Source organism: Pongo abelii, chromosome 16 (genome assembly GCF_028885655.2).
Source record: "Pongo abelii isolate AG06213 chromosome 16, NHGRI_mPonAbe1-v2.0_pri, whole genome shotgun sequence".
In the NCBI taxonomy this organism is placed as follows: Eukaryota; Metazoa; Chordata; class Mammalia; order Primates; family Hominidae; genus Pongo; species Pongo abelii.
Genome location: NC_072001.2, coordinates 17,337,714 through 17,357,550, shown reverse-complemented (window position 1 = coordinate 17,357,550; position 19,837 = coordinate 17,337,714). Strand labels below are relative to the sequence as shown.

The following is a 19,837-nucleotide window of genomic DNA, read 5'->3' as shown; positions in this document are numbered from 1 at the left end:
CCAGGTGATTCAAGGATTCAAATTCTTCATCAAAATTTAATTGTTATCCATGCCTTCAGGAGCCATTTCAATGTAAAGGATTATTAGCCCCAAACTGCTGTGCTCTGTGAGCACTTGTTGTTGTTTCTTTGTCACTGATTTTTTTTTTTTTTTTTTTTTGAGAAGGAGTGTCGCTCTGTCGCCAGGCTGGAGTGCAGTGGCTCGGCTCACTGCAACCTCTGCCTCCCGGGTTCAAGCGATTCTCCTGCCTCAGTACCCCCTGCACATCACCACACCCAGCTCATTTTTGTACTTTTAGTAGAGACGGGGTTTCACCACATTGGCCAGGATGTTCTGGATCTCCTGACCTCAAGATCCACCTGTGTCGGCCTCCCAAAGTGCTGGGATTAAAGGCATGAGCCACAGTGCCCAGCCTGTTGTGGTTGTTTTTAATTCATCTGTCTTTCCTCCCCTGTCAGGCTCCCTCCCATATCTTCACTGGTACCAAGTACCTGCCTTCAACTGGCTGTAGGATGGATGACAGAAAACATAGCTTGTTCAAATTCTGTCTACAACAAAAGCAAATAAATTCAAAGTAAATGCCTTCAGTTGCTCTCATAATAAAACATTTTTGTACAAATATTGATGACTCATTGGTCTTTCTACTAAATTACTGATTCTGCCCACCAGATATTTCCAAAGCAAGATACTAGTTGAGAAAAGTGTTACTTTACTCATCAAAAATCTACTTTTGATATGCAAACTTCATAATTAAAGAAAACAGATACGAAAAAGCAATATAGCCCCCAGGCGCCGTGGCTCACATCTGTAATCCCAGCACTTTGGGTGGCTGAGGCGGGCGGATCACCTGAGGTCAGGAGTTCCAGACCAGCCTGGCCAAAATGGTGAAATCCCGTCTCTATGAAAAATACAAGAATTAGCTGGGTGTGGTGGCGTATGCCTGTAGTCCCAGCTATTCATGAGGCTGAGGCAGGAGAATTGCTTGAACCCAGGAGGTGGAGGCTGCAGTGAGCCAAGATTGTGCCACTGCACTCCAGCCTGAGTGACAGAGCGAGACTCTATCGCAAAAAAAAAAAAAAAAAAAAAAAAAAAAAAAAAACACCATAAAGTATTCTTTTTTGTATTATGAAAGTAATAAATATTCATTCTAAAAACTTTGGAAAATAGTTTCTACTCAACAAAAGAATAAATAACATAGATCTTTTGTATCTAAATATTCACACAAATCTTGATTATTTACCAAGGACTTCTTTCTGGAAATAAAATTTCTGAGTCCAAGGTTATGCACATTTTATAGACTATTCAAAATATTGCAAAATTGCCCTCCATTATAATTTTCTAGTTTTTTTTCCAATCCAAAGTATAAAATATAACTTCATTGTTTTCATTTGCATTTTCTTTCTGAAATAGAGTCTTGCTTTGTCACCTAGGCTGGACCTCCCAGGTTCAAGTGATTCTCCTGTCTCAGCCTCTCAAGTAGCTGGGATTATAGGTGCCTGCCACCATGCCCGGCTAATTTCTTTTGTATTTTTCATAGAGATGGGGTTTCACCATGTTGGTCAGGCTGGTCTCAAACTTCTGACCTCAAGTGATTCACCCACCTCAGCCTCCCAAAGTGTTGGGATTACAGGTGTGAGCCACCGTGCCCAGCTTGCATTTTTCTTTTTATTGTTTAATATATTTTCATGTATGTTTGCTTTTTGTATTAATTCTTCAAAAATTTGTTTTATAGCCTTTATTCATTGGCATTTTTGTCTTTTTATTATTTTCAGCAGATGAAACTATTAAACTTCATAGTGAAATTATCAACTCTTTGTCATTTCTGTTGGAAATATTTTCCCCATTTCATTTTTTTTTGGTACTTTGTAAAGTCAAAAAGTTTTACATTTTCATGTAGTCAGCTCTATTAATATTTCCCCTTAAGGTTTCTTTCTTTATTAATGGGCTTAGAAATGCTTTCCCACTCTGCTCTGAGAACAGATAAATACTTAAATGTATTTTCCTAGTTCCTTTCTAGATTAGCAGTCATATTTAACTATTTGTTATATTTGGAATTTATTTAGATGAATGGTTTAAGTCAGAAATCTAGCTTTATTTTTTTCCACAAATAGATATTTATAAATTATCAGCCAGGATTTTTAAATACAATTTTCCTCTTTTTGCTACTTGATGTTTGTCTTTTATTGTTTACACTTTTGGCCTTTATAAACTTCCTTAAATCCCTTTTGGAAGTAGATAGGGAATACATAGAATTAATTAATTAATTAACTAACATTCTTCTGAGATTAGTTGTATTACTTTGCTGTGAAACATTCCAAAATCCTATATTGCATCCACATTTTTGTTGTCTTAGCAAAATTAAACCAGATTACACTCATAGAAGCAAGTCAAACTGAAGAAGACTAAAACTGGATGACTTTTTCTTTAGTCAGGGTCTTACTCTGTCACCTAGGATGGAGCGCAGTGGCATGATCACAGCTCACTGCAGCCTCGACCTCCAGAGCTCAGGTGATCCTCCCACCTCAGCCTCCCAGGTAGCTAGGACTACAGGCACGCGCCACTACACCCAGCTAATTTTTTGTAGAGACAGTTTTGCCATGTTGCCCATGCTGGTCTCAAACTCCTGGGCTCAGGCAATCTGCCTGCCTTGGCCTCCCAAAGTACTGGGATTACAGGCATGAACCACCGTGCCAGGCCCGATGACTTTTCTCTGTTGAAATGAGGACTGTATCCTCCATCTGGCCATAGGAAGGATCATCAGTTATAAAATTACATCACCTCGTCTTCCTCCAGCCATGGCTAGTTTTCTCTATATCTCACTCTTTGAAACCAACCAAAGGAAAGTGTCTAAGAGAGCAGGATGCAAGCAACTTCTTTGCATTAGGCTCAATGGCAAGCATTCTCTAGGGACTGAATGTGCCGGCTAGCTAACTCTCAACTCCCTTAAATTCCATAAACCAATGAAGTTTCACAAAATTAACAAGAGTTAATTAGCGGAAGACACCTTAGGATGTCAGCCTCAGGGTGACCAGATTTGTACATGTGACCAGCCCCCTTGGCCCCAGCTGACTATCCAGAGGCAAACATCTGGTCCACACCAGGTCAATCTTTCCCAGAAATTTGGAATTGCAACAAAAGAGCTGGAGCTAAGAGAGCTAAGAACTCATATCAATCTGGGGTTGGACTGGCCATTTCTTTTATAAGATTCATGTTGAAGCAAAGCAAGCCAGTTCCCACAGCACAGAAGAATGAATTCGGTAAGAAAGCAGGAAGAAAGACAGTAAACTATGCATTTAAATAGGAATAAGTAACCTGTGTTCCTCATTTTCTGATTTCTGGCTCCAGGCCCTTAAGGTCTGCTTATGCTTAAATTCCCTTAAAACCCACATATCCATCCAGTGAATCCCCTTTGTCCTGAGCTAATCTAAGTGGACTTCTGTTCTTAGCACATGATGCTATCTGATTAAGGCAGCCTGATATCCGGATCATGCTTTTTAGTTTCCCAGGGATAATCACTGACATTCTCTTTTTACCACCACCCTTTGAACTAGGTAGGTCAGGATTGTTACCCTCACTCTACAAATGGAGAAAACTGTGACCTAGAAAGTTTTTAGCCACTAGTCCAAAGACACACACTAGGATATGACAAAGCCAAGACTGATTCTCAAAGTAAAAAGCACTCTATTACAGAATACTGCTTTCTAGTAAATGTGGGAGACACTGACTGCTTATATTAAATGCTTTCATTCACTTCACATTCTTCCAGTGTCAACACTAAGCTTGCCTAATCTGGCTCAGCTAGGTCCCACATCCCAGCTCAAGACAAGCTAGGGATTCTTGTGTCTTAAACAGTCTATTTGACATTTAGGGAGCAAAATGCCAAACATTCTTCTGCTTTCCTTTCCCTGAGAAGCATTTTTTTCATATCAGTTAAGTTGAAAACAACACTTATTTATGAAATATACTTGATGGGCTTTGCCCTAGGTCACATGCTAGAGAGAACACACACAAAAAAATATAATCCACCACTGTCATTCAATGAGCTTGTTATCTTATTGGAGATGTAGCTTCTATACACATGAAACACACTGAACAAGTGTTATCACTGGTATTTGTAGACTTAAAGTAGGAATGCAATGAAGGACATAGAATTGTTATCCAAGAGTTAAATTGTACAATTGATTAGATGAAGTTAATAAGAATAGATTCCATATCAGCAAGACTTGACTCTAACCTGATAGAAGTAATAAAAAGGAAGTGTCAGTCAGTGCAGGTAGCCAGTCTGGGAAGCTCAGAAAAGAAGAAAGAGGAGAAGAAGGATAGGAGGAAGAGAGAAGGGGAGGATGGAGAGGAGGAGAAGGGAAGAGAAAGGAAGAGGAGGTGGCTGCCACAGCCAACAAATGACAAAAGGCACCCATTTCCCAAACCATCTTGAAAACAAGGTCTCCTTCCCCTCCTAAAACCATGGGGATTTGTAAAACCTGGGGGCAACTTCTGTATAGAAGCCAGGAATGAAAGATTATCTAATAAACTGAGTATTTTTATGCAGGACAGACAGGCCATTACCTGAGATTATTTATATAGTAGAACTGGACCAAGCTTTCATGTGGATCGGACATTTAGGCAATCCCCCTCCCAATCCCCTCTCCCAATAACCAGCAAGTAGGGACTCAGGAGAAATAATATTGTTGCTACAAGCAAATTTTAAAATTTTATTTTAACTTCATATCCAAGTTGTACTATGAGCTAAATTTTGTGATTCTTTTATATAACAAATGACAACATTTCTAGCATAAAAATAAATTGTTGGTGGCCACTATAAGCTAGAGTTGGCAAATAAGGAATTGTGGAAAGGTGAAATCTCAGATGGATTTAAAGGATGGTGTGATGTAAACAGGACAAGATTTGGGAAACGACATAACAAAAGAGAAACAGCAGAAATAAGTTCGTTATCTATAAGGAGCAGTGTGCAGCCTTGTCCAGAAAGGGTGAAAGTTGGGAGTTTAAATAAGAGATAAATCTTACCTGAAGATAAGAAGGTCCTTGAATGCACGTGAGGAGATTTAAAAGCAATAAGGATCCACGGAGGGCACTAAAATATAAAAGATGGCATTTTAGGAACAGTAGAATCGCAAGATGGCCTGAAGCTCTGGAGACAGACATGAGAGGGGGTGACTCTTGCCCAGAGTAGGAGTAATGACAAGGAAAAAAAAAAGAACACCTTCAAGAGAAATACTGAATGGAAAATTGTCAGATTCCAGCCATTCATAGGATCCATGGTATGAGGGATCCTTCAAGGGTCACATCAAATGTCCCTTCTGTAAAGTCAAGAAGGAGCCCTGGGAGCCCCCTCTGCAAGTACACCAGGCCTCCCTCTGTGCTCATAGAAAAATGTGTTCATGCTACAAAAACATCCTTACCAAATGATGATATACTTATCTTAAAATTATTTTCCCTTTGCCTCTTCCATCATTGCCTTTCATCCCATAAATCCTGCTATGAAAACATGACTCATCAGTGAATTCAGGTATCAGACCTCCCTGCTGAGATGCATGACTTCTCTTAGAAATTCTCCATTTGCTCCAAAATACCCCGATAAGGATAATTCTTTATCTAGGACTCAGGGGCCAGTCTCTGGTTATAAGGATATATGTTAAGTGCTGATCAGTGGGTTATGTGTGAAGACAGCAGTCACCCAGGAGCCATGGCACGTACGTACCCAGGCATGTTCTGTTCCATAATCTTGCAGGCCCAAAGCCCAAATCTCCATCTCCCCTGACAGAATGAACCCAAGGAGAGCCACTGAACCAAAGTCTGAATTCTCAGGGAGGGTGGTGTGGTCCTCATGACCTGGATATGCCTTCCACTCCTGCCATTTGAGGCATGATCTCCTGCACACCAGGGGTGGAATTTCTTCATCTTCATCTATGTGCTGTGAAGGCATGTCCCTGTTACAACTAGGCTTCATAACAAAAGAACATTTTATCTTTTCTTGGGTGCCTGAATTTTTTTTCTTTAGTGTCTTCTGCTGAGGTGGGCAGAATTCTGAAATGCAACTGTCAGAGTCTGTCCTCGTTAAGCCGGATCCTCTCCTATGCTAGGGATCCAACCCAGGCTGCTGGAGTAGTAGAAAACCAATAGCCATGGAGGATTTCCTTTCTCTGACTCCCTTCAGTTGTGTTTCTTTCAATTAATTCCCTGCTCTTCCCTGATCTCTGACCCTTGCCAACTAAGATTATTTAGAAGGTTTGCCCTACAGTTCCAGAGTTAGATTTTCTACAATGGTATCTGGAAGTATAATGTCCCTCCAATACCACAGCAATTCTTGTGCTTATGTGTTGCCAAAAGCTACCATGCTTTAGCTACTGCTGTCTGCAGCATCATTTTATTATCTGACAAAGCTTACAGCCTTTCCATACTCTTGTACAGTGTAGTAGAGTGGTTAGGAGTGCACTCACCGAAACCTGACTGTCTGAGGTTAAATTCGGTTCTGTGACCTTGGGCAGGTTACTTAAATCTCCTTTGTAAATGTGGAAATAAAAATAGCACATACTTCTCAGGGTTAGTGTGAGGATTACATTAATTTATTCATGAAATGGCACTTAGAATAATGCCTAGCATTCAGGAAGTACTTAATAAGTATGAGCTATTATTATTATTATTATTTCGGTTAAGTGTGAGGAAGTCAACACATATAGACAATAGCCCATGGTCTTAAGGCTGAGAGCCTGAGTCTTCAGACATTCCCATGGAGAAATAGAACCTTTAGCAATCTCTGGAATATGATCCAGTGTTAGATCTCCAAGGCTCACTGACAGAAACACCTCCTTCTCCATACAGCAGACTACTCTGATAGAGACTGAGTTTGGCCATTGATGATGACATCTCTTGGATGGGACTGAAAGACCCTGCTGTCCCTCAATACAGGGCTTTTATGGTCCTGGAAATATAGGTGTAGGCATGTTTGAATCAGGGGGCAAGTCTCCCTCAAAAGAACTCCTCATCTTAGAATCACTAAAGGCAACTTCCTTCAGAAGAGTGAATGACCATCCCCACTTCCAGGTAAAATGAACTCCACTAACCACTGAACTAGTGTGGCCAGTCTTCAGTAAGGCATTGCATGGCAGTGAGAAGGCAGTGAGAAGTAACAGCAGGGGGATGCTCATCAGAACTTGGTCCTCTCTCCACTTGAGGTGGGGTGGGTTGCAGACTGGTCCCCACTCCTGCTATGGTGAGGTGGATATTTTGAGCCCCCAATTAATAAAGCAGGAAGCAGTTCAATTAATTACATGGAAAAAAAAGATGTAACCATATTCATACTCCAAGCTCATTGTGGTTACATCCACTTATGGCACTCAACGTGTTTGCAATGTTTCTATAGTATTTTCAGAAATATACTTGCATGATCTCTCCTGTGTAGGAATGGGCTCTTACAGATTATCAGCGCTGAAGCTGAGGCTTCATTTATGCACCTCTGGTTTGCAACACAGCTTAGGCATGCACAGCTGCAGATACTGTGGCACGTGGAGACAAAGGGATACTCTGGACACTTCCACTATCACAACCTTCCCTTATTTCCCAAATAAGGAATTTTGTTGGAAATTCTGAGTTTGCAATGACAAGCATAGCAACTGATGCTACATTCTTATGAAACCTCTCTTAGGACTCTCTAAGGATTCCAACTCTGAGAACTAAAAAGGGCAGCACTTGCTTCTCCACCTCCTTCCTACCCTACCCCAAGCATCTATTTCTTACCAGCCTAGAAAGATTTCTGCCACATTCTCCCAGAGGGACCATAAATTAGAGACCACAGGTAACCCCCAAGGCCCAGAGAGCTTCAGGGGCATCATATCTTCACTCAAGTACACTAAAGTCCTAACCATTTCACCTAATGTGCATAATTTTAGCAGATTATATTTTATGTCTGTACTATGTGGCACAATACTCTAACACTTGTGTTGATAATAGATTCCTTTTTGGAATTAGCTAGAGCAGAGTGATACACACACAGAGAAACTCTAGAATGAGATCCTAAAATGTAACACCGTGATCTGGGGTTTAAAATAAATCGTTTTAAATAGTTTCACAACTTATTGCTGGAAATCATACTGTTTTGAAATTTGTTCTTGAATGACTACAAGGAAATTGTCAGACCAAAGAAAACTTTAGCTATCTATCCCACTGTGTTGGGCAAAATAATGCACCACCTTGGCCCACAAGATGTCCAGGACCTAACCTCTGGAACCTGCGACTATGTTACCTTACACGGCAAAAGGATCTTTGCACACATAACTAAAGTTAGAGACCTTGAGACAGAGAAATTATCTAGGATTATCTAGGTGGAAGAACAATGCCCAGCTGCAGTCACAGGAAGATATGACTACAGAAAAATGTTCAGGCCGGGTGCAGTGGCTCATGCCTGTAATCCCAGCACTTTGGGAGGCCGAAGCAGGCGGATCACTTGAGGTCAGGAGTTCGAGACCAGCCTGGCCAATATGGTGAAACCCTGTTTCTACTAAAAATACAAAAATTAGCTGGGCATTCTGGTTAGCATCTGTAATCCCAGCTACTCAGGAGGCTGAGGCAGGAGAGTCGCTTGAACCTGGGAGGCAGAGGTTGCAGTGAGCCGAGATCATGCCACTGCACTCCAGCCTGGGTGATAGAGTGAGACTCAGTCTCAAAAGAAAAAGAAAAATGTTCAAACAGATGCAACGTTGCTGGCTTTGAAGACTGAAGAAGGAATCACAAGCCAAGGAATATGGGTGGCCTCTAGAAGCCGGGAAAAAAAGGAAATTAATTTTTCCCTAGGCCTCCAGAATGATGTAGCCCTGCCTATATGTTAATTTTAGCCCAGTAAGACCTGTGTCAGACTTTGGGCCTTCAGAACCATAAGGTTATACATTTGTCTTGTTTTAAGCCACTATATTTATAGTAACATGTTACTGCAGCAATAAAAACAACTAATGCACCCACGAAAAAGGTGGTAGATCTAAAAGCCTCATGGATAAAACTCTGAGGTTGCTAATGCACCCACATGCTTGTTTAAAAGGAAGGCTAGACTACGTTGGCACTGACATGCTTGCCTTTGTGTTCAGGTCTCTCTCTCCCTTCTATATGCCCCATCTGGACTTTCAGCTCAGTTAATTCGCATTCACAAGCAGATGTGTCACTCAACATCAAGTGTGATTCAATTCAAATCACCAGAGATGTGAAACATTTGTGTAGTGCTCCAAAATCCCTCCAAGGACTCGGTTGATAAAAATCTGGTACTTCTGGCTAAGTGATATTTGAGTTTGAGTGCCCCAGTAAATAAGCACCCATTTTTTCCCATTCAAGTTTGGAACCAGTGGAGAGACACAGATAGAAATGTCAGCTTCATCGTTGGTAGAAATGGACTGCAAATATGGCTTGAGCTCTCAGTCAAAAGCTGTTGCTAAAGACTGCTGGCTTTCTACTCCCATAGAACTTGTGGGCCTACTCACCAAGAAAAAGCTTGATCCATAGATTAGAAACCCTTACCCAGGACTGATGTCTCACACTGGCTTGGGACAGAGAAGGGAGAAAGACAGACAAAGCCCCAGTAATTGATCTTTTAAAATAAATTAGTTACAGCCAATTGAGAAAATTGGATAAAAATAAATCAATCTCATTTGAAATGAGATCTCCAGATTTTCAGAATTTCCTTTTAATTCCTGTCATTTCGATTTGGGTCTACACCACCAATGAGGGAAATGTTTTTAAAAGTTTTAATAAACACATAAAATGTCATGGTTAGTGATTGCCTGGGGCCGACACATAGTCAGTAAAGGAATTTACCAAGACAGTAATGAGTCTGGAAAGGCAGATTTATTTAAAGAAAAGGGGAGATATACTGCCAGCAAGCAATGGGCAATACAGCAGAGGGAAGGCTGTCTGCTGTCTGCAAAGAGGCAGGGATTGGAGGGGAGTTTTTTAGGTCGTGCTACTTGGGCTTAATGTTTGCCGACAGGATGCGTGGTGCAGGTGGGCTGTGATTTGGATGCTTGTAACAGGATGCCTGTGTGCTAGTGAGCCATTTGCAGTTGACCCTACTTCTCAGAACATTTGTTCCTCTCTACCCCCTATTTCTGTTTCTGCCAGCTAAGCCCATTTTTTCAGTTTTCTTTCAACTCCTTAGGGCTCCACAAATTGCACATATTTATGGGGAACAATGTGATGTTTCAATACATGTATACATTACATAATGAACAAATTAGGGTAATTAGCATGTTCACCACCTCAAAAATTTATCATTTCTTTGTAGTGGGAACATTCGAGATCCTCTCTTCTGGCTAAATTGAGATATACAATGTCTCGCTGTTTACTATAGTTACTCTACTGTGCAATAGGACACCAAAAATCATCCTTCCTTGCTAGTTGTAACTTTCTTGACTAACCTCTCCCAATCTCTACCTGCCCCCTGCCCTCCCCAGTCTCTGGTAACCACTGTTCTATTGCCCACTTTTATGATATCAAGTTTTTTTTTGGATTCCATATATGAATGAGATTATGTGATATTTGTCTTTCTGTGCCTGGATTATTTCACTTAACATAATATCCTCTAGATTCATCCATGTCACAAATAACAGCACTTCCTTCTTTTTATGGCTGCATAGTATTTCATTGCGTATATATACCACATTTTCTTTATCCATTCATTCATTGTTGGACACTTAAGTTGATTCCATACCTTGGCTATTGTGAATAGTGCTACAATAAACACGTGAGTGAGGATATCTCTGTGATATACTGATTTCATTTCCTCTGAATATATAATCAGTCATGGGATTGCTGGATCATATGGTAGTTCTATTTTTAAAATTTTGAGGAACTCCATACTATTTTTCACAAACACTGAACTAATTTACATTCTCACTAATAACATATAAGGGTTCCCTTTTCTCCACATCCTCAGAAACACTTGTCTTTTGTCTTTGTGATAATAATCATTTTAAGTGGAATTAGGTGATATAGTGGTTTTGATTTGTATTTCTCTGATGATTAGTGATGTTAAGCATTTTTTCATACACCTGGGTTGGTATTTATGTCTTCTATTGAGAAATGTCCATTAAGGCCTTTTGCCCATTTTTAAATCAAATTACTTGTTTTGGGTTTTTTTGCTATTGAGTTGTTTGAATTCCTTATATATTCTAAATATTATTTCCTTGTCCAGCTGTCTAGTTTGCAAATATTTTCTCCCATTCTACAGGTTGTCTCTTTACTCTTGATTGTTCTCTTTGATGTACATAAGCTTTTTAGTTTAATATAATCCCATTTGTCTATTTTTGCTTTTATTGTCTGTGCTTTTGAGGTCATATTTTAAAAATCCTTACCCAGTCCAACGTCATGAAGTATTTTCTCTGTTTTCTTCTATCAGTTTCATATTTTCAAGTCTTACATTTAAGTCTTTATTTTTAGTTGGATTTTGTACACGGTGAGAGATAGGGGTCCAGTTTTATTCTTCTGCATATAGACATCCAATTTTCCCAGCATCATTTATTGAAGACACTGTCCCTTCCCCAGTGTGTATTCTTGGCACCCTTGTTGAAAATCAGTTGGCTGTAGGTATGTGGACTTATTTCTGGACTCTCTAATCTGTGCCATTGATCTACGTGTATTTTTACACCAATGTCGTGCTGTTTTAGTTACTATCACTTTGTGGTATATTTTGAAGTCAGGTAATGTGATGCCTCCAGTGTCTGTTTGTTTTTCATCAAGATTGCTTTGGGTGTTCAGAGTCTTTTTGTGATTCTATACAAGTTTTACGGTTTCTTTTTTTCTGTGAAGAATGTCACTGGAATTTTAACAGGGATTGTATTAAATCTGTGTATCACTTTGGATAGTAAGGACATTTTAACAATATGAATTTTTCCAATCCATGAGAACCTCTTTTTGCACCCTCTTTATTTCATTACTGTTTTATTTAATTAATTAATTTATTTATTTATTGAGACAGAGTCTTGCACTGTCGCCCAGGCTGGAGTGCAATGGCGCAATCTCAGCTCACTGCAACCCCCACCTCCTGGGTTCGAGTGATTCTCCTGCCTCAGCCTCCCAAGTAGCTGGGATTACAATTGCCTGCCACCACACCCAGCTAATTTTTTGTATTTTTAGTAGAGATGGGGTTTCAGTATGTTGGCCAGGCTGGTCTTGAATTCCTGACCTCGTGATCCACCTGCCTCAGCCTCCCAAAGTGCTGGGATTACAGGCGTGAGCCACCATGCCCGGCCATTAATGTTTTATAATTTTTAATGTAAAGATCTTTTACTTTCTTGGTTAAATTTATTCCTGAGTATCTTACTTTTTGGTAGCTATTGTAAATATAGCTATTGTAAATTCAAATGATTTCATTAAATTTTTTATCTGTATTCTTCTGTATCTCACAAGTTTCCCTAAGATCACTACTTTGAATTCTTTTTCAGGCATTTTGTAAGTTTCCTTTTCTTTGGGGTTACTGGAGAATTGTATTCCTTTGAAGGTGTCATGTTTCTTTGCTTTCTCAAGTTTCTTGTGTATCTACTTTGCTTTGTTTTTTGCTTGTTTGTTTGAGATGGAATCTGGTTCTGTCACCCAGGCTGGAGTGCAGTGGTGTGATCTCAGCTCACTGCAACCTCCACTTCTCAGGTTCAAGCGATTCTCCTGCCTCACCTCCCAAGTAGCTGGGATTACAGGTGTGTGCCACCACACCTGGCTGATTTTTGTATTTTCATAGAGACAGGGTTACACCATGTTGGCCAGGCTTGTCTTAAACTCCTGACTTCAAGTTATCTGCCTGCCCCCGCCTCTCAAAGTGCTGGGATTACAGGCGTGAGCCACCACACCCAGCCTTGTGTATCTACTTTGATATCTGTGCATCTACTGAATCTGTTTTTGCTTCTAATTTTACAGAGTAGCTTTTATAAGGAAAGACTTTTTCCTAAAAATGTGTCCTAGGGTGTCAGCTGAGTAGTGTGAATTCACATTGGTTCTGGGTGGACACAGTAGTTGGGTCTCCATACAGTTTCATCAGCTGTAATCCATGTAGTAATATCTGTGAACGCCTCAATGGCCTAGGCTGCAGGAGTTTAGAGCAGTAGTGGTGCAGCTTTGCCAGAGAAAGGGTCACCAGGCTGGTTCTCAAGCTGGAGGTACATGCACAACTGTGCAGGATCACCTGTTCTTTGCAGGGAAGGGTGCCATGTGGACTTGGATGCAAGAGTCACCACCATTTCACTGGGCCTAGGTTCTAAATAGCTGGGGTTGTGGTGCTGCAGTCATCTGTGTGAGCATGTAAGAATGATAGTGGAGCCTCAGGGATGGAAAGATCAGTGGTTACTGTTCCCCAGAGTAGAGCACACTCTAGCAGTGGCTCCAGTTTCAGGGTGGCACTGTGCCATAACAGCCTGGGTCATGGCAGGTGGGCAGTGCACAATGTGAGCTCCTACTATGAAGCAATGCAGCTGTGGGAACTCCAGGCAGCTCCCTGAAACTGGGCTCAGGGCCTGTGAGGACTGCCGCATTCTCCTGTAGCAAGGACTACATGTGTCTGCAGTGGTAATAGGGGCTACTGGGGGCTCCCTGCTTACCCGACAGGGGAGATGGAGTAGTAGAGGCAGAGTACTTCGCCCTCCTCCCTATGCTGCCATCTTGAGTTACTGTGTGCCACAGGCATTCTGCTATTCCCTTGCTATACTCCAGTGCTCTCCCTCAGACACTCTAGTCTAATTGTAGTTGTTTATTTGTTGTTTTGGTCTTTTTGTGTATGAGGAGGCAAGTGCCAAGTACCTCTAGTTAGCTTCTTACTGATAACTAGGAAATGTTTTGAATGGAAAATAGAATGGATTCTTTCTAGTGTTTATTTTTTGTCATTTTTTTTTTTTTTTTTTGAGACAGAGTCTCACTCTGTCACCCAGGCTGGAGTGCAGTGGCGCGATCCTGGCTCATTGCAACCTCCGACTCAAGCAGTTCTCCTGCCTCAGCCTCCAAAGTAGCTGGGACTACAGGTATGCATCACCAAGCCCAGCTAAGTTTGTATTTTTCTAGAGATGGGGTTTCACTACATTGGCCAGGTTGGTCTTGAACTTTTACCCTAAAGTGATCCGCCTGCCTCAGCCTCCCAAAGTGCTAGGATTACAGGCATGAGCCAATGCGCCTGGCCTTATTTTCAAATTTCTAAAGCAAGATATTTGAATTTTTATTTTTAGTGTTGACTGATGTAAAATAAGAGTAGGGTTTTGTATATTTCTGTGTGATTTGCTGATGGGTCACCTATAGTATTCCATGACACTGAGGTAGAAATAACAACAGACCAGTTCAAGTAAGTCTACTCTTCCTATGTGACCTTCGAAAAATAATTTTACCTCGCTCAGCCTCAGTCCTCTCACTCGCAAAAGAGAAATAGCCGCACCTCAGCTGCCCAGAGACAGGGTGAAAGTCAGGTAAGATAATGAACATAAAAGCATTCTGAACTTTGAAGGAGCTTGCTGATATTATATTGTTTCTATGACTTCAGAAATTATTAAATACTTACCAAATTAGATCATGAATGTGATATGGCCTAAAAAGGTAGTATAAATGGAAGATATTTGATATACAAAATCTGTTGTCAATTAAAGAAATACTTAAGTTTTCCACAAAGGGTATTAAGAGACCATTAGTTTTAGAGTACACATTGGAATATTTTAACTTAAGAACATATTGTATTGGATAAAATAATTTTATTTTAGGACTTACATGATTGCTGCATGTCTTGTACCGAATGTTCTGCCCTTCACAATTCCTAAAGGAAAAAAGAAAGAAGAAATAATGATTTCATAGAAGAGGCAAGCATTAAAAAAAAAAAAGCAAATACAAGGCATTGGTTCCCTGTAAAACTTTTACTAGTGCACATTACCCCAAAGATTCAAAGTTTAATTCTAAGAAACTAATTTTCAAGGTTCGGGGGCCAAAAAGTCTTGTGGAAGTGTCATATTAAATAAGAATGAATTCTTTAGTTAATAGTAGTACTCACATGCAATTCTTACCCAAGGGTCCATATAACCACTACAATTAATGTACAATACGTGTGTGTCTCATGTGTGAATACATGTATTCTTTTCTATAATGAAAAGGGGAAAAGGTACATGTAGGAGCATTTGTGTAGCATGTCTCCACTAGGACATTTCTCTTCCGTTACTGAAGCAACTCAAGTTAGCAGGGCACTCGCTGTCTTCCTTTAATTAGTACAACAGTCTCTGTTAGAAATTTGCTTGAAGTAACGCTTCCTTTTTTTTTGAGACAGAGTCTCACTCTGTCACCCAGGCTGGAGTGCAATGGCTTGATCTCGGCTCACTGCAACCTCCGTCTCCCAGGTTCAAGCAATTCTCCAGCTTCAGCCTCCAGAGTAGCTGGGATTGCAGGCGCACACCCCCACGCCCAGCTAATTTTTGTATTTTTAGTAGAGATGGGGTTACATCATGTTGGCTAGGCTGGTTTCGAACTCCTGGCCTCAAGCAATCCACCCGCCCCGGCCTCCCAAAGTGCTGGGATTTCAGGCGTGAGCTACTGCAGCCAGCCTATTTTATTTCAACCATTGACCTTACCAAATGGGATTCTACAAAGTCATACTGGAACAGCATTCTTGGGATGCTAATACTGGTAAGTTTGAGAATTTTCCAGGGATGACCACCACATAACCTATCTTCCCCAACAGCCACTAGCTCTGGGACCCTGCCACTCATTTTCCAGGCAGAGTTTTCCTTTGGGAGACTGGAATTCCATCCAACGGGTACTTTCCTCAGTCCAGTGTTTGTCTTCTATATTTTACATAAACTCCTTAAAAATATCTGATCTCTTCATGGCACTTTTCCCAGTTTTTCAATGGAGTTACATATTTTTTCCCTTTATGATTTCCTGGTGAATTCAACGGCAAATTTGGAGCCAGGAGAGCTAAACACAGGCTTAATCATTTTGAATTAAAAGTCAATAGATACTATTTCAATTGTTATTAAAATATTTATTTCTATGGGAACAAATAATTTTAAAGTGGATAGGAGGTCATTTTTTTTGCCAGTATGATTTAAATATGAGCCTATATGAAATGATTGATAGAGTCAGCAATGTAACACTCATTGCATATGCTTTCTGATGCTTCCATTTTTCTTGATTACAAAAGGAATAAGTGCAAACCAGTAATGTGCCAAGAAGTATAGAGGTAGACACTCAAAATCCTGTCACCAAGAACTTTATTCTTTTGTCATTTAATCCTCCATTGTTTCTGCCATTTACAGGATTGAAAATCATACTGTTAATTCACCCTAGTATTTGTTTTAATCTAATATTATAAGCATTTTCTCATTTCACTGATAATTCTTTGGAAAAATTACTTTAATGATTACATCATAGTCCATTATACAAACATTATTTTGGTAGCTTTAAATTTAAAATTTTAAAAATTGTGACAAAATACACATAACATAAAATTTACCATCCTAACCACTTTGAAGTGTGTGGTTCAGTGTTTAAGTATGTTCACATTGCTATGTCGATATTACCTTTCGTGATTACACTGCTTCTCTTTTTCCCTACTTAAAAACTCACATATATTAAAATTCTATTTGGGATGTATACAATTTTAAGTTTTGACAAACCCATACAGTTGTGTAACCACTACCACAACCAATATTTGGAACAATTCCATCACCCCAAAAATGCTCTCAGGTTGCCCCTGTATAGTCAGCCTCTTCCCCCACCCTCAGCTCCTGGCAACCACTGGTTGGTTTTGTCCCTACAATCTGCCATTTCCAAAATGTTACATAAATGGAATCACACCATATGTAGCTTTTTGAGACTGACTTTTTAGCATAATATATTTGAAAATCATTCTTGTGGTTGCAGGTATCTATAGTTTGCACCTTTTTAATTGCTGACTGGCATTCTATTGCACATACGTACAACTGTTTGTTTATTCATTCACCAGCTAGATATTTGAGTTGCTTTTAGTTTTGGGTAAGTATGAAAAAATGCTATAAACATTCACATGCAGGATTTATGTTAACAAAGTTTTTCATTTCTCTTGGGTAAATACCTAGAAGTGGGATTTCTGAGTCTGCTCTTTTTTATATGATATAAAAATTATTTGCTAAACATCTTTAGGTTTTCATTTTTGTCCACACATACAATACATATTTAGAAGTATTTTAAAACAAATCCCAGTCCTTTCATAATATCAATTTTTCATGTATGAGTTTTTAACTCTTGTCTGGCTAAGTATTATTAGTTGGATGCATGGCTGGCATATGATTCAATCTTTGCATTTCATACAGGAAAGGCAATGCTGCATGATATGGTACTACTTCTTTTTCCTCAAAGCTGTAAACACACTTCATTGACCCTTGACATTGAGACCTGCAGAGGAGAAATCTGATTATTCCTTTGCTTGTGTGTTTTATGTTTCTGCCTGAAAGCTTATAGTACTTTGGTTTTGTTGTGTTAGTATTTGATATAAAATTTAAGTTATAATCAGGATGTATCCAGTCTTTACCGAAAATGGTGAGCCTTTTTGAATGGAATACTCAAGGTCTTTATTTACAATGCTGCTGATTATTCTCAGATTATGATTTTGATTACTGCTCTTGTTCCATAAATGCCTGTAATTCTGATGCTGGAGCTCCCTCTCTCTGCATCTATTATTTCTTCATTGGTCCATCTATGACTTCCTCTTATAAATATATATATCTCATTTCGTTGACCTTTTCTTGTGCTTATAAGAAATCTTCTACAGATATTCCTCCACACTACTGATTTTAATTTTCTGTAGTGCTTATTCTGTATTTTATTGTGTCCGGTACATTTTTAATATTAACTTCCACTCTTTTTCCTTTGCAGTTTTTCTCAAACTCTCCCTCCTCCATTTCCATTTCATACCATCTTCACCTGAAACTTTCTGTTCCAGCTGCAACTTGTACCCCTTATCTCCTCACATCTTGTGTTTTTGAGGTGGTTCAATCCCTAATTAGATTTAGAAGGCTTTGGGAGAAGGACATTTTGGAGTGAAAAGAACAGCATTATAGCTGCCTCCAAAAACGTTACCTAATTTGTAGTTAAATCGTATTTAGGTAGATGCGCTTTCTTGATTTGTGGTTCAGAACATCTTCCCAGATTATCACAATGGGTTGGCTGTGTCTTAATATTTTGTAACAATGCATATTTCTGTTTTTAAAATTTTGTTATAGGTATTTGATTCTTAAATGTATTAAAATCTTGCTAAGAGTACATCAAATTTTAAACATTCAAGCAACATCAAACTGGGAGGCTGGTAGAAAAAAATATATTGGTGTGGAGAAGTCTTTCTCTTGGTCAAGGAGAAATGACTCCATTCTACTGGGAAACAACAGCTATGCCTATGGAAAAGGTCATTCGCTTACATGGCCTACTTCATTTTGCTTTTTATGTATGAACAAAAGAAGAAAATAAATAATAGGAAAAGTGAAGAAGTAATTGAAATTACTCTCTTATTTTGGAAAAGCCCCAGTTGAGGGAAGTTGCTAACAGGTTAGGGAAGTGATAACCAAAAAGCTTTTTGTACCATGCTGACTTGCAGCTATAAAAAGCTTTTGATGCTAATTTCAAGGGAACAAGCAAATTAGAGAGTCACAGGTTAAAAAATATATATTTGAATTGACGGGAATACTGGAATACAAAAATTGTTGAAACAATAAAAATGGCATTTTCTTTAAACATTTTCAGAAATAATTTTTCAGATGCATTTTTAGTAGCTGCTTAATTTTAGCTATTTATATTAAAAACTGTTCTTGTAAAAACAAACTTAAAACTAAAAGGTAAGGAAAGAATATATGAAAGGTGTCTTATGGCTGTGTCTCAGGCCTTCAGTGTAGACCATGTGTATGGCAATGGTCTACACTCCATTACCACCTGCTGTGTCCTAATTGTAAGCTGAGTTTCCAGGAGTCACTAATTTGCATCTTGAGTGTTGAGCCTGAAAATATAAACCTGAAAAGTATGTACAACTCTACTACAAATCCCACTACAATTGCAGCATGGTGATATGAAAAACAGAGCATTTTATGTCACGAATTTTCAAAACATAATGCACCATTTTGGACTCATTCTTCCTTCAACAATGCCTTATGGTGAACCTACTATGTACCAGGATATGGATGTAAAGATTCAGGGAGATTACTTCTCAGTTTCCTTTGTAAGTCAGTAGCAAGGTTTTTATTTTTAAACCCAACCACCTGGTGACCATTTTTAACATTCTATTTTACTTTGTCCAACCTAATACACAGTAAACCCAGTGACTGGCCTCTATTGATGTGGCTTGCTTCGGTTACAATTTAGTATGAAAATGAATGACTACTTTATGAAACAGGCATTAAATGAAATGCAAGTTATTTTAAAGTTAAGGACATTGGAATCCTAATTCCCCAAGCAGGAACCTGCCAGCTTATTCTGGAATAATTCCTTTGGGCCAAAGCAACTAAGTTGCAGAAATATTACTTCAAAGTTTTTAATTTCATTGTAATTAGTATATGCAAGAGCTAATGATTATCAGGAGTGTTTGAAAATTCAAGAACATCATTTCACAATTATGTATTTTCTATCCATTACAACATTCGTAACATCCTGTACTGAAGAGTTTTGAAGTCATAAATTTATGAATATATAAAAAACATGTTGATTCCACATGAGGATATATTAAAAACATTAATAAAATTTCCCTGGAGTTCATAGCACTATAATTTATTATATTCATTTGATGGTATATTGGCTCAAATAATGGTGTCATAAAGCCTGAGAAGTATGTGTTTTGAAGAATAAAAATATTTTAATTTTTAAAATA

The 19,837-nt window shown here is 39.1% G+C and overlaps 1 pseudogene; it reads right to left on the bottom strand.

Annotated features, from left to right (window-relative positions):
- The window catches only part of LOC129050285 (ADAMTS-like protein 3), a 122,119-nt pseudogene that overhangs the window by 76,429 nt on the left and 25,853 nt on the right, over window positions 1–19,837 (bottom strand).